Consider the following 14808-nt stretch of genomic DNA (forward strand, 5'->3'; position numbering starts at 1 on the left):
ATATAGCAGGCTAAGCACGGTGGATGTTGAGGCTCTGGTTCAGGATCATGCGATGACCTCAAGTCTAAGGATATGTCATATGCATCAAACTCGAGACTAGAAGATGATGGACAACTTGTCCGGGGGATGAACCCCGGGCAGGCAACGGAACCCGGATCCTTTTCAAAAACATCGGGGCCGGCATCGCCCCTCAATCTGGCTCGTCCTTGGCCGGGTTCCTCAACCCGGCCAAGCCCCTCAGCCCGGCCGGGCCCGCTGGCACGTGCCGGACGACCCCGCCAAACCAAGACGTCCTCAACCCGGCAGGGGGTCAGCTCCTGTCCCATCTGGGGCGTACGACGGATCAAATCCCCATAAGGGAGACGAGAAGGGCTATAGTGGCCCACCAACTCCGCTGACCGGGGCGAGCGTGGCAACAGTGCCCCACCTAGCCCGCTGATCAAGGCCGGCGTGGCAACAGTGGAATCCAGTCCCGCTGATGCAAGCCGATGGCTACTAGGCGACGCGCCATTGTAGCCGAGCCGGCTCAACCACTCCGTGACGCACGACAAGACGGGCAATAGTGCCCCCCGGCGCACGGGGCCCGCGCCCGAAGAATCCGGTGCTCCCTAGTACCCGACGGGTCCCAGCACCGGCTTCTCAAACGCTGACTTCCTGGCCCCATGGCCTTGTAACTTTACCATTGTAACCCTGGGGGGTTGACCTATGAAACCCCCAGGAGCCCTCCATGTACACGGGCGAGCACTTGGCCGAACAACCGCTAGCAGCACACCCATACACACTCACACACACAAGGAGAAGGAGCAGCCTAAGCCTTGGCCTGCCATGCTTCCTCCCACGAATAGCTCCAGGACCAACTCTGTACTGTTACACACACCATTCGTAAACCACTCTCGGCAGGACTAGGGGTATTATCTCTCCGGAGAGCCCCGAACCTGGGTATGTCTTGTGTCCCTCGCTCGCTCATGCCGACCTCGCCTCTGGAGCCCACCGGTGCCCACAAGCCTGTCCCTCTCTTTAGCCATCCTTTGGCATCTGCCGTGCGCCCACCACGACAGTTGGCGCCAACCGTGGGGCAGCTCGAGGTCCCGGCCGGAGACATGTTCCAGAAGGGGCCATTCGCTGATTCTGACGAGCACGCCGAGGGCTGCACGTCCCTCGCGCCCGTTGCGCTCGCGGCCGACGTCATCGATGCGCTCGCCGCCTCCTTCGCCGCGTCGTGCATCTTTGATGCACCTGCGGCTGACGAGTACCCCAGCGGGGTCCTCGACGTCTTCGACTCACCCATCCCCCTCGGCGACGACGCCTCCGCCGGGGCGGTGGATCTTTGCGTCCGGGTGGAGGTATTCGCCACCGACTCTGGCTCCACTTCATCCAGTGCTGCAAGGAAGGCCGCCGAGGCCAGGGCCGCAGTGGACCGCGCCGGGACGTCTGATCTGCTGTGCGCCATGGTGCAGAATCTGAGCGTCCCCATCACCATCGACGTCAACGCCGCCGACGTCGCCCAGCCCGGGTCCAGCTCGACGAGGAGCGCAAGCACTTGCTGGACGAGGCCACGATGCTCCCTGCCATGCAGCGCCATCTGGAGTCCGCCCAGCGGGAGCGCGACACCGCGCACGGCTTCACGGTGGCCGCGGCCGAGCCCAGCCGGGTCGCCGAGGTGCAGACCCGTGGCGCCGCCATCGTCCGCAGCCCCGCCCGTCTACGACACCCCCGTCAAGAATATGCGCGCAGCGCATGCGGCCGCCGTCAGCATGGAGCAGCTGCAGGGCGAGGAGCTGCGGGAGCGCCTGCATCGCATGACCGAGCTTATCGGCACTGCGAACACGCAGCAGGATCGCCTCGCCCGTCCCGCGAGATTTGTCTCGCACTCCTCCAAGGGCCCCAGTCAGGGGAACTCAGCGTCTTCTCCACCTCCCGACGAGGCCCACTCCGGCCGAACCCGGACCCAGCACAACCGCGCCTTGACGGCTAGAGACGACCTGGTTGACGAGCCAGCTGTCGAAGGCCAGCGCCAGCAAGCTCCTCCTCCGCCTCCTGCCCGGCGTGTTGAAAGGATCGAGAAGAGGTGTCTACAGGGGGGGGTGATTAGACCCTCAACAAAGAAAAGTAGCAGTTTTTAAGTTCTTCAAGTTAAGGTGGAGTTTTAGCACAAGTTTAAACATTCACAATACATTTCAAGCAAGCATGGCAAGAGTATATGAGCAGCGGAAAGTAAAGCATGGAACTTGCAAGAAAGTAAAGGGATGGTATTGGAGTGTGCAAATGCAATTGGAGACACGAAGATTTTTAGCGTGGTTCCGATAGGTGGTGCTATCGTACATCCACGTTGGTGGAGACTTCAACCCACGAAGGGTAATGGTTGTGCGAGTCCACGGAGGGCTCCACCCATGAAGGGTCCATGAAGAAGCAACCTTGTCTATCCCACCATGGCCATCGCCCACGAAGGACTTGCCTCACTAGGGTAGATCTTCACGAAGTAGGCGATCTCCTTGCCCGTACAAACTCCTTGGTTCAACTCCACAATATTGACGGAGGCTCCCAAGTGACACCTAACCAATCTAGGAGACACCACTCTCCAAAAGGTAATAGATGGTGTGTTGATGATGAACTCCTTGCTCTCGTGCTTCAAATGATAGTCTCCCCAACACTCAACTCTCTCACAAAGATCTTGATATGGTGGAAAGATGATTTGAGTGGAAAGCAACTTGGGGAAGGCTAGAGATCAAGATTCTTGTGGTTGGATTGGAATATTTTGGTCTCAACACATGAGTAGGTGGTTCTCTCTCAGAAAATAATGCCAGAAGTGTAGGCACATTCTGATGGCTCTCTCCACGAATGAAGGAAGGGTGGAGGGGTATATAGCTTCCACACAAAATCTATCTGTTACACACAATTCACCAAACTCGGTGGGACCGAATACTCAAACTCGGTCAGACCGATTTAGTTCAAAATGTGAACGCTAGGCTTTTTGGTGGGACTGATATGATCAACTCGGTGGGACCGATGTGCTAGGGTTAGGGTAAAACCTCAAGTCGGTTTGACCGATTACACAAACTCGGTGAGACCGATTTTGGTAATAAGCAAAACAGAGAGCTGGTCAAGCAAACTCGGTGGGTCTGATTGCACATCTCGGTGGGACCGAAATAATTGCAACAGGCAATAGAGAGTTTGCAAGCCCATCTCGGTGAGACCGAGATCCCATCGGTGAGACTGAACTGACTAGGGTTTCTGACAGTGGCTATGTCAAGTGAACTCGGTGGCGCCGGATAGATCAAATCGGTGGGGCCGAGTTTGACTTTAGGTTTAGGACATATGTGGAAATGAGAAAGTGGTTGAGGGCTTTGGAGCATATCACTAAGCACTTTGGGCAAGCAAGCCATTAAGGAACACCTCATCCCCTTTTAATAGTATTGGCTTTTCCTATGGACTCAATGTGATCTTGGATCACTAAAATGAAATGTAGAGTCTTGAGCTTTTGAGCTTTTGCCAATCTTCTGTCCTTAGCATCTTGAAGGGGTTCCACATCCTCTTGTCCATGCCACTCCGCTGTTGAACTCATCTGAAATATACTAAATAAAAGTGTTAGTCCAACAAGAGATATGTTGACATTAATTACCAAAATCACCTAGGGAGCACTTGTGCTTTCAATCTCCCCCTTTTTGGTAATTGATGGCAACATACATCAAAGCTTTAGATAAAGATTTGAAGAATAACAAGTAAAGCTTTGGAAAGACATGTAACATGCATAGGCTCCTCCTACATGTATGCAATCATGTAAATATGGAATATAAGAGCATGTGAATGCACAAGCATGACAGAGCAAGCAATTAGTTACATGTATCTTGGCTATATGCATCAGAGCAAATGGTGTGAATATAGGAAATGTACCTTCATGTTCATGAGTCCTTCTTGCAAACAATATGTACATCAGCAAGAGATCATCATGCACATGAGTGTGATGCATATACTTACCTTGTGGTCTTGAGCTGGCTTTGGAAGAGATGAACCTGAGTAAACAAGGTTAGATAACACAGAAACATCTACTAAACAGAGCAAGAAGAGCAAACCACAAGAGTACCAAGATTGGGATGACATGTAGTGAGTGAGTACTAGGTACTCTATTTGAGTATAGACATGTCCCCAAGGAATAAAGGTATGCAATGAATTCGAAAGATTTCCTTCCCTTAGATGTCTTTCTCCCCCTGAATCTTATATGTGATACTGGGAGAAGGTAGGGAAAAGAAAATCAGAGAAAAACAATCATAACATATACTAACATGTCTTTTCCCCTCTTAAAGACATGTAACTTCTCTCCTCTTTGAACACCAAGCATCTGGGAAGACTAACAAATCTATCCTTCCCATAGGGTCTCTCTCTCCCTTTGATGTGTTTAAGCTTTGATGTGATCTCTCTCTCCCCTTTGACATCAATTTCCAAGAAGGTTTATGAGTCAAGTAGGTTTGGTCCTTGAGTCATAGTACAAAGCAACATGTAATATAAGATGCTGGTAGAGGATAAGAATCATCGAGTGGAGCTGGAACAAATATGCAGGATGCAAATGGCAAATTGTTTTCTCAGTGTTGAATTCGGTTTCTCCGAGTTGTTTTCTTCGGTGGCACAAAGTTATTTCAGTTTGGCCGAGAGAGAAAAATTGGTGAGGCCGAATTCACTCAGAGAGAAGAACAATTGTCATCTCAGCTCACTAGGCAAATAAGATCTCACAAAGATTTGTAGGGAATTAACTGAAAGATTTGCAATGCATTAGATGCAGGGAATGCAGAAACTAAAAGGAAAGAAAAAAGAAATCTAGATGAAGTTTTTTTTGAAAGGGGAAACAAACATGCATGAGACAAATGCAAGAGCATAGAGAAACACTAGAGAACTTCATCTAGAATTGGTCGGTGACAAAGTCACCTATGTTAGAGTATATTCACTTAGGAGTCAAGTGAAGACACTTGATCATAGGTCATACTCATTGTTTAAGCTCAAAATGGGGTTACCATTTTTCGTTTAAGCATTTTGATGTATTCACATCTTGTTGAGCTGCTTTGACCCATCACTTGGGGTAATGCTTCTCTAAGATGGAATGACATACCTTGGGTGGTGGTGTTGATCTTGATCATGTAGTTGAACTTGTGTAGGATGCTCAAGGTTGATGTAGTTCATCAAGAGTTGGGAGCAGCACTTGTCATTTGAGTACATCTACCTACATGGGTTAGTTTTGCAAGGAAGAGCGCTTGTGTATCCAAAATGACAATCATGAAGTTTGATACCAAATGAAATTTGATATATAGAAGTTGTCAAAGGATATTATGAAGGGTTTCATGCTTCCTTGTCTTCAACCACCATATTGTAGAGACTTGGTGATGTAGAGATTGCTCAAGATTGGAGTGAGTTGCAATCTCATAGAGTAGGGCTTATCCAAGTACCTACAAGGGTTAGATAGCATGCAAGGGTACAAGTATAGATCCAGGACATATGATCATCATCATAAGAGAAGTATCAAGGATTAGTCAAAGGCTCATGCCTTGCATGTATCCAAATGGAGTGACTACTTCAAGTTTGAGGCATCAATGATGTTCAATTCACCTCTCAAACGGCAAAATACTTTCTCATCAAGCGGTTTGGTGAAGATATCCACCAATTGCTTATCGGTAAGAACATGCTTAAGATCAATGTCCCTTTTAGCAACATGATCTTGAATGAAATGATGACGGACTTCTATATGCTTAGTTCGATAATGTTGCACGGGATTGTGAGCAATCTTAATAGCACTTTCATTGTCACAAAGTAATGGAACATGTTTCACATATATGCCATAATATTTAAGAGTTTGGGTCATCCAAAGTAATTGAGAACAACATGAACTGGCGGCAATGTATTCCACTTCAGCGGTGGATAAGGATACCGAGTTCTCTTTCCTGAAAGGTGAGACCGATTTTGGTAATAAGCAAAACAGAGAGTTGGTCAACCAAACTCGGTGGGTCCGATTGCATATCTCGGTGGGACCAAAATAATTGCAACAGGCAACAGAGAGTTTGCAAGCCCATCTCTGTGAGACCGAGATCCCATCGATCAGATCGAACTGATTAGGGTTTCTGGCAGTAGCTCTGTCGAGTGAACTCGGTGGCGCCGGATAGATCAAATCGGTGGGGCCGAGTTTGACTTTAGGTTTAGGACATATGTGGAAATGAGAAAGTGGTTGAGGGTTTTGGAGCATATCACTAAGCACTTTGAGCAAGCAAGCGATTAAGCAACACCTCATCCCCTTTTAATAGTATTGGCTTTTCCTATGGACTCAATGTGATCTTGGATCACTAAAATGAAATGTAGAGTCTTGAGCTTTTGACAATCTTCTGTCCTTAGCATCTTGAAGGGGTTCCACATCCTCTTGTCCATGCCAGTCCACTGTTGAACTCATCTGAAATATACTAGATAAAAGTGTTGACATTAATTACCAAAATCACCTAGGGAGCACTTGTGCTTTCACGTGTCAACCCGCCTCCGGTTAACTCGGCCCCCCGCGGCCCCGTCGCAAGCTGGTTGGGTCCGCGCGCCATCGATGACGGCGACGCTCGCCATCGCCTCGACCAGCTTGCCCTCTCCCTCGAGCTAGAGGAGGACAATGCCGCCGGACCGGGTTGTTTTGGCCCGCGCATCCGGGATGAGCCCTTCCAAAAAGGGTTCACGCTACCCCGCGACACCCCCAAATACAACGACACCGTCAAGCCAGATGACTGGCTCATCGACTACACTACTGCCGTCGGCATCGCGGGCGGTAATCGCCGCCTTGCTCATGCTCCAAGGGTCGGCCCGCACGTGGTTGAACAGCTTGCCGGCTGGCGGCATCAACACGTGGGTCGACTTCGAGCAAGCCTTCATCCGCAACTTCACTGGCACCTACAAGTGTCCCAACCGTCCCAGCCAGCTCGCCATGTGCGTGCAGGGGCCGACCGAAATCGGCCGCGAGTACCTCGCACGCTGGACCGAACTCCGGAACAGCTGCGAGGGCGTCCACGAGGTCCAGGCCATCGAGTATTTCATGAGCGGCTGCCGGGACGACACTGATGACTCCCTAGCAGTGGCGCCAGAGAGTGCTAGTCTGCTTGAACTACGTCGGTATTTCCCCAAAGAGGAAGGGATGATGCAGCACAGCGACGGTAGGTATTTCCCTCGGTAAAGAAACCAAGGTTATCGAACCAGTAGGAGAACCAAGCAACACAATGTAAACAGCACCTGCACACAGATAAATAATCCTCGCAACCCGACGTGTTAAAGGGGTTGACAATACCTTCCGGGGTACGGCGCCTCAAGATAGGCAAAACGGACGTGAGGAAATTGTAGTAGATTGATAGATCGAACGCCAAACAAAATAAATAAGAATAAATTGCAGCAAGGTATTTTTGTATTTTTGATTTAATAGATCTGAAAATAAAAGCAAGGAAAAAGTAGATCGCAAAGGCAAATATATGAGAAAGAAGACCCGGGGGCCGTAGGTTTCACCAGTGGCTTCTCTCGAGAAAAATAGCAAATGGTGGGTAAACAAATTACTGTTGGGTAATTGATAGAACTTCAAATAATTATGACGATATCTAGGCAATGATCATTACATAGGAATCACGTCCAAGATTAGTAGACCGACTCCTGCCTGCATCTACTACTATTACACCACACATCGACCGCTATCCAGCATGCATCTAGTGTATTAAGTTCATGGAAAAATAGAGTAATGCAATAAGAACGATGACATTATGTAGACAAGACCCGTTTATCTATTGCGTAGATATAGATCCCATCTTTTTATCCTTAGTAGCAACAATACATACATGTTGTTTCCCTTTCTGCCACTGGGATCAAGCACCGTAAGATCGAACCCACTACCGGGCCCCTCTTCCCATTGCAAGATAAATAGATCAAGTTGGCCAAACAAAACCCAAATATCAGAGAAGAAATACGAGGCTATAAGAGATCATGCATATAAGAGATCAAAGAAACTCAAATAACTTTCATGGATATAAAAAGATATAACTGATCATAAACTTGAAGTTCATCAGATCCCAACAAACACACCGCAAAAGAGTTACATCATATGGATCTCCAAGAGACCATTGTATTGAGAATTCAGCGAGAGAGAGGAAGCCTTCTAGCTACTAACTACGGACCCAAAGGTCTACAAAGAACTACTCACGCATCATCGGAGAGGCACCAATGGAGGTGGTGAACCCCATCCGAGATGGTGTCTAGATTGCATCTGGTGGTTCTAGACTCTGCTGCGGCTAGATGATTATTTCGTCGACGCTTTTCGGGTTTCTGGAATATTGGGGAATTTATAGAGCAAAGAGGCGGTCCGGGGGGCACCCCAGGTGGGCACAACCCACCAGGGCGTGCTTGGGCCTCCTGGCGCGCCCTGGTGGGTTGTCCCCTCCTCGGGACTCCCCCCAGGTGCAACCAGGGCCCAACTTCTTCCTTTTGGTCGATAAAAAATCATCGTAAAGTTTCGTGGCATTTGGACTCCGTTTGATATTGATTTCCTGCGATGTAAAAAACATGGAAAAAACAGCAACTGGCACTTGGCACTATGTCAATAGGTTAGTACCAAAAAATGATATAAAATGACTATAAAATGATTATAAAACATCCAAGATTGACAATAAAACAACATGGAACAATAAAAAATTATAGATACATTGGAGACGTATCAGCATCCCCAAGCTTAACTCCTGCTCGTCCTCAAGTAGGTAAGTGATAAAAACAGAATTTTCGATGTGGAGTGCTGTTTATCTTGTCATATCATACTCTTTCTTTATAGCATGGACATTTGGACTTTTATGTGATTCAAAGCAATAGTCTAGTTTGGACATAATAATTTAGATACTCAAGCATATCAACAAGCAACCATGTCTTTCAAAATATTAATGCTAAAACAAGTTATCCCTAGCCCATCATGCTCAAACATTGATCCATTCATGAAACACACTCAAATATTAGCTACACCCAATACTTAAGGATGATCATATTGCCTCTTAGTTGGTGCTTTTATAAGAGAAGATGGAGACTCAAATTCTAAAAATTTCATAAAGTAAAAGAAAGGCCCTTCGCAGAGGGAAGTAGGGATTTGTAGAGGTGCCAGAGCTCAAAGCGAAAAATTAGAGATAAAAACATTTTGGGAGGTGTATCCATCCCACCAACAAAAACGACTTAGAGTTCCCAACACTTTCCATGCTAGATATATCATAGGCGGTTCACAAACAGATACTAAAGTTTATTCCTTTTTCCACCATACTTTCACTTTCCATGGCTAGCCGAATCCACGGTTGCCTTCCATACCAACACTTTCCAAGGAATTTATTATTTGACAACATAAATGTCGGATCTGGGGTTCCGGCAAAACCCTTAAGGTTCGAACTCTGGGGTGTGCACGAAGTTCTTTCCTTCCTACCGATCTACGCCCTAACTCGCTCAGATATCGCGGACGAACTCAACGAACTCGCAACACAAAAAGACACAAGATTTATACTGGTTCGGGCCACCGTTGTGGTGTAATACCCTACTCTAGTGTGTGGTGGTGGATTGCCTCTTGGGCTGATGATGAACAGTACAAGGGGAAGAACAGCCTCCTGAGGTTGAGGTGTTGTTGTGCCCAGTGAACTTGTGGGTGAGAACTCGATGCCTACTATTGCGGTGGCTAGACCTATTTATAGAGGCCCTGGTCCTCTTCCCAAATATTGAGCAGGAAGGGAGCCAACAACGGCGGGCAATTTGAAAGGGGACAGCTAGTACAAGCTATCCTGACAAAAGCGGTCTTCGCCTGCAAAAGGCCCTGGCGGTGACGCCGTCTTGGGCTCCATGGTGACCTCCATCTTGCCGTCCTTCTGGTCTTTGTCTCATTGCACCGATATGGTAACCTTTGCCTAATGCCTCGGTACTCCGCGCCTGCGCTGGCCTCCTTGGCACCAAAGAGGAAACAAGGACGCTGCGCGCGCTGGCGCCCGCCTGGTGTCGATCGTCATGGCTCACGTCATGAGAGCCTCGCGAGGTTTGCCCCACCTTGATATCTCCGCTCCTCGTGAGGCAGCCTGGCGAGGCCGCTCCTGAGGAGGGCTTGCGTCATCCGCCTCGTGAGGCTTGGCCCCTCGCGAAGGTCTTGAATGCCTTGTTGATGAAGATGGGCCATACATGCCCGCTAGCATAGCCACGCCGTGGGCCGCATGCAGGCAAGTCTGGGGACCCCCTTTCCCAAAACGCCGACAGTAGCCCCCGGGCCCAAGGTGCGTCGGGCTTGGCTTCGAGGCGAAGCCAAAGGTCAAGTACGGAGCGCCGCGGGCCCCAAAAGCCTGCGGCCTTGGTCGACGCGTGGTAGTTGATTGGACGTGGGCGTCTGTGCTTCCCCACGCTGCCTCGGCAACTGCTCAACTTGACAAGTCCCTGTGACATGCAAGGGAAATCATCATTACCTGCGATCATGGGAGGCGCCGGTTGGCCTTCTTCCGCTATAAATGGGGAGGGGGCGAAGCCCCCGTTCCCATCTCTTCTTGGTTCACTTGCTTCTTCCTCCTTGCTCCACTGCTAGCAACAATGGCGCCCATCCGAAGGTTCTCCGCTGAAGAGAGAGGAAAGGCCCCCCGTGATGATCGGGGGCCGCTTCCGTCGAAGAAGAGGCCGGTTCACCGTCGTGACGAAGCAGCGATGCAGGTGGTGACGAGGCCTTGGTGCGAGCGGCCTCCTCCAGGGTATCCGCTACCCTTGTACGCCCGGGCCGAGGGCTCGGGAGGGCGGAGCGACGAGAGGCGCCGCCTGCGCCGCGCCCGTGGTCACCATGCCACGGCGACACGCGCCGTCGCCCCTGGAATCCATGCCTCGGATTCCTCGCGCGAGCTTGTGCTATGGGTGCCGATGCCCCCAAGCTCTTGGATCCACTTCCCGCGGTTCTTCTCCGACGTGATGCTGCCAAGGGGACCTCTCGAGCTCTGGCTGCAGCATGCCGAATGCAACGCTCCGGTGACCGGAGCAGAGATCGAAGCGGTCCCCACCGGCAAGATCTTCATGACCCGCAGCTGGGGCGAAGTCGCGCGTTTTTGCCGCGCGGAGGGCGCCCTCGTGATCCACTTCGAGTACGATGGCACCTCCACGCTCTTCTTCAAGGTCTTCGACGCGGAGGGCCGCCGCCTGGAGTGTTGCCTTGGAGGGGAGCGCGAGGCTGACGCGCGCTCCGCTCATGGCTACTCCAGCAGCAGCAGCCCCTGGGAGTCTAGCGATTCTCCTGAGCTTTACGAGACTCCGGAGACGAGCGACGATAGCTACGTCCCCCCGAGCTCTCGCTGGGCCCGGAGTAGGGCAGCGGCGTGCAGCCGCCGCCGCTGATCTGGATGGGGTCAGCGCTGGCCTCCCGTGGCCCACTGTTTGATGATGGCGTCCGCCACAGGAGGGTGTAGATAGGATTCCTCTTAGTTCTTGTTTTTTTGTTCCCGGTGAAGAATCATGATGTACCCCGTGGGGGTGTGTAAAGGGTCTGTAATGTCTTTTGCGCATATCTTCCATGTTATGAAAATTTGCGAACGCATGTCCTGTTAAGGCTCGGTCTCCCCTTTCCATCCTCGCGAAAGCTTGTTGAACTACGCTGACAGGTCCCGGTCCCCAGGCAGGCTGCAGCCGTCGCTGGTATGCCAGGTCGCGTGCCATGGTCAAGGCCAAGAGGTGAGAGGCCCGAGGTCCAGTAAGAGCCCCTGAGGCGCGATGCTCAGGAGGTCCCCTTTAGCGCTCAAGCAGCCATGGTAAGGCAGGAAAGGGAGGCGACGTGGCCGCAACAGGGATGCGGTGAGCGCCGACATCTAGGCTCCAACAACTAGCCAGTCTGAATGCGAGACTTATCTTGCCGATTCCGAGTCGATTCCTTGTGGTGCGCTAGGCCTGCGTGCAACCATCCGCAGCGTAGCTAGGTTAGGCCCGTATGGGTCCTCCCCCTTCCAATGCTTTCCTTCGTGCTCTACGTCCTTAGGTCCCAACCCTCGAGCGAGCTCAGCCACCGCTGGTATGCCAGGTCGCGATGCCGTGGTCAAGGCCAGGGGGTGAGGGCTGGAGAGCCAGTAAGAGCTCCTGAGTCGCGATGCTCAGGAGCCCCCCTTTTAACGTGCAAGTGGATTACTTGGAAGAGGTGGGAGCTCGCGGTGCCGCCTGGTGCTATCCTCGTGATATTCCTGCGAGCCAGCACAAGGAGAAACACGATTTTGCCGTTATGGTTGCCAGCCTGCCGCTGGTTGTTCCGCGAAGAGGCGAAGGCACTGAGGGTCTGATGAGGTGACGTGCGCGGGCGTGCCGCGAGCCAGAGCTCGACCGCTCAGGTTTGTCGACGTGGCAGGGACGGACCCATGCACCAGCGCCGTGCCAGTGTGAGGAGGCCCCGTGGGAGGCGACGATCGAGCAGGTGGTAATCATGGGCAGATTAAGCATGGAAGGAAAATCATCCTGGGTAAATGCAGAAAGATACATGTCACTGGGTCAGGCCCGAGCGGCTTGGGGATGATGCAGCCCGGGGGGCGCCCCCAACAGGGTAAACTGAAGACATAAGCAAAATGGATACATGCCATAGGGACGGACCCACGCGGCCTGGGAATAATGCAGCCCGAGGGGCGCTCCCAGCTAAATGAAATTGGAAAATGTCACCTGGTTCGGACGACGAAGGAGAGTTGGTGTGATACGTCTCCAACGTATCTATAATTTTTGATTGCTCCATGCTATATTATCTTCTGTTTTGGACATTATTGGGCTTTATTATTCACATTTATATTATTTTTGGGACTAACCTATTAACCGGAGGCCCAGCCCAGAATTGCTGTTTTTTGCCTATTTCAGAGTTTCGCAAAAAAGAATATCAAACGGAGTCCAAACGGAATGAAACCTTCGGGAACGTCATTTTGGGAATGAACATGATCCAGGAGACTTGGACCCTACGTCAAGAAACAAAACAGGAAGCCACAAGGTAGGGGGGCGAGCCTACCCCCCCCAGGGCGCGCCCTCCACCCTCGTGGGCCCCATGTTGCTCACCGACGTACTCCTTCCTCCTATATATACCTACGTACCCCCAAACGATCAGATACGGAGCCAAAAACCTAATTCCACCGCCGCAACGTTCTGTACCCACGAGATCCCATCTTGGGGCCTGTTCCGGAGCTCCCCCGGAGGGGGCATCCATCACGGAGGGCTTCTACATCAACACCATAGCCTCTCCGATGAAGTGTGGGTAGTTTACCTTGGACCTTCAGGTCCATAGTTATTAGCTAGATGGCTTCTTCTCTCTTTTTGGATCTCAATACAATGTTCTCCCCCTTTCTCGTGGAGATCTATTCGATGTAATCTTCTTTTGCGGTGTGTTTGTCGAGACCGATGAATTGTGGGTTTATCATCAAGTTTATCTATGAACAATATTTGAATCTTCTCTGAATTCTTTTATGTATGATTGGTTATCTTTGCAAGTCTCTTCGAATTATCAGTTTGGTTTGGCCTACTAGATTGATCTTTCTTGCAATGGGAGAAGTGCTTAGCTTTGGGTTCAATCTTGCGGTGTCCTTTCCCAGTGACAGTAGGGGCAGCAAGGCACGTATTGTATTGTTGCCATCGAGGATAACAAGATGGGGTTTTTATCATATTGCATGAATTTATCCCTCTACATCATGTCATCTTGCTTAAGGCGTTCCTCTGTTCTTATGAACTTAATACTCTAGATGCATGCTGGATAGCGGTCGATGTGTGGAGTAATAGCAGTAGATGCAGGCACGAGTCGGTCTACTTGTCTCGGACGTGATGCCTATATACATGATCATACCTAGATATTCTCATAACTATGCTCAATTTTGTCAATTGCTCAACAGTAATTTGTTCACCCACCGTAAAATACTTATGCTCTTGAGAGAAGCCACTAGTGAAACCTATGGCCCCCGGGTCTATTCTCCATCATATTTATCTTCCAACACTTTGTTATTTTCATTGCCTTTTATTTTACTTTGCATCTTTATCATAAAAATACCAAAAATAGTATCTTATCATATCTATCAGATCTCACTCTCGTAAGTGACCGTGTAGGGATTGACAACCCCTTATCGTGTTGGTTGCGAGGATTTATTTGTTTTGTGTAGGTGCGAGGGACTCGCGCGTAGCCTCCTACTGGATTGATACCTTGGTTCTCAAAAACTGAGGGAAATACTTACGCTACTTTGTTGCATCACCCTTTCCTCTTCGAGGGAAAACCAACGCAGTGCTCAAGAGGTAGCATGGTGCAGCTGAAGGCGTGCCGCGAAGGGGTAGCTCCTCACGAGCCACCGGGACCCTGAGCCTCGGGAGGCTCTGGGGGCTCAGGTGGTTCCCTGAGGACCGTCTCCATCTTCGTCAGGACGGCGTGATGCCTGGCCTCCTGAGCTGCCAGGACATGCCGCAGGTTGCGCTGATAGGCTGACGACGCGCTCGGCAGGCCAAATGGCATGCGAACGTAGCTGTGCGGTGGACCCTCGCAAGGTCCCACGCGCAAAGGCCAGAAAAGCTCCTGAGATGCGGCCCTGTTGAGCCCTGGTACGTCGATGCAGACGCGCAGCCCGACATCCTTGCCTGGATGGGGAGCTGCGCCTCGTGAGCGGCAGTCGCCGCGCATGGCCCTGTGTTCTCCTGAGGGAAACGTGTCGCGAAGCACGCTTCCAAGTGGTGCCCGAGCGCCTCCCTCGTGATGTTGGCAAGGTCTGAGGCCTTCCAGGAGAAAGCCCCCGAGCCCTGCCCGAGGGGGGCGCTGGGCACGCCTTCCAATGCGATGGAGGGAGGCGC

Source organism: Aegilops tauschii, chromosome 5 (genome assembly GCF_002575655.3).
Source record: "Aegilops tauschii subsp. strangulata cultivar AL8/78 chromosome 5, Aet v6.0, whole genome shotgun sequence".
Lineage (NCBI taxonomy): Eukaryota > Viridiplantae > Streptophyta > Magnoliopsida > Poales > Poaceae > Aegilops > Aegilops tauschii.